The sequence below is a fragment of the Limulus polyphemus genome, unplaced genomic scaffold (genome assembly GCF_000517525.1).
Source record: "Limulus polyphemus unplaced genomic scaffold, Limulus_polyphemus-2.1.2 Scaffold75, whole genome shotgun sequence".
NCBI lineage: Eukaryota > Metazoa > Arthropoda > Merostomata > Xiphosura > Limulidae > Limulus > Limulus polyphemus.
Genome location: NW_013665685.1, coordinates 606,936 through 608,203, shown reverse-complemented (window position 1 = coordinate 608,203; position 1,268 = coordinate 606,936). Strand labels below are relative to the sequence as shown.

Below are 1,268 nucleotides of genomic sequence, written 5' to 3'. Positions count from 1 at the left end.
ATATTAATTCAAATTATTGCAAATCTTTATACACTAGCTTGTTTTAAAGCAACAAAAAAAATGAATGAAAAGATGCTTGGACATTTACTAGGCACAAAGAAAAAGTTATGCTTATGTAAAATAATACTGGTAAAATTAGTGCTGTTTTCCACCATATTTTCAACATTGTTATGGAATTAAAATATTGTTCATTATGATCTTCAAATAAAAACAAAAAACTTTCCAGTGAGATTTTATTTTCACATACATTCCCTATTTTATATTCATTAGTAAAATACTCTAAATTCATTTTCTGAAACATTTTTGTAAAGCAAAATAGTAATACTGTAAGGAAACAAAATGCCTTATTGTCCAAAACTCAACACAAACCAAATGCACATAAGTTCATCATATAGACAATGTAGTATTGTATGTCCATAAAACTAGTGTCTCGTGAATGAAATGTTATAGTAGAGAAATATTCTTGGAAACACTTACCCATTTCCTCTTTCACAGAATCTTCCCATTACCATAAAGTGGGTGGATTCAACTTAGCTTCCATCTTGTTATTATTATTTTATTGATTCTTATCATTAAACACATTTAGAATTTTTTTAATGATGCAAATAAATCAAGGTATGATTACATAAGTTCATATACAATAAAAAATAATTTCATTTTGCTAACAAATCAGCAGAATATTAACTGCCAGGAAACTTGTTCATTTTCATGATAAGCTTGCTTATAATTCACCATTAAATGATATATCCTGCTGCCAATCAAAGCAACAATGGAATACACAGCCCTCTATGATTCAACAGTAGAAGTCTAATAAACTTTTGGCAACTTAAAAGATTACAGCTTTTACCATTTCAATGCAAAGATCACTTTGTTCCAGATACAACACATGTATCTTAAGTTCAAAGGTGCATATTTTCAAGTGTTAATTTGACAATTTTAAAAGCTTGAATTCAAACACTCTTTACTGCACCAACACATTAAGGAATTTTTTTCTTTGTAACATTCGGGTAGGGTGATTTATAATATGTAAGCTATAAATCATACAGATAACATGGGCTCCACTGGAAATACTTTGCGAACAAATCAAACTCACGACCAATGTGTGATGCAAAAATCCTAAGCACAGATATTTGGTACAAAACCATCTTTATTGTTTACTCAGAACAAGACATGTGAATTGTCACCCGCAACTTATTGGCTAATGGAAAATGCTGAAGACACTTGTATCATAAAAGACAATGAAAATCTGTCATATCAAACATCACCTC

At 29.6% G+C, this 1,268-nt stretch overlaps 1 protein-coding gene across 2 annotated transcripts in view; it reads right to left on the bottom strand.

The window, feature by feature from the left end:
• Positions 1-1,268, bottom strand: part of LOC111083011 (nck-associated protein 5-like) — a 42,449-nt gene that overhangs the window by 10,693 nt on the left and 30,488 nt on the right. Inside the window, exon 1 of one of the 2 annotated variants that reach the window (XM_022395220.1) lies at positions 478-541. The exons of the other annotated variant lie outside the window; for it this stretch is intronic. The gene's annotated coding sequence lies outside the window, so the exon portion shown is untranslated. Of the gene's footprint in view, positions 1-477; positions 542-1,268 lie in introns of those variants that run through there. 2 annotated transcript variants of the gene reach the window in all.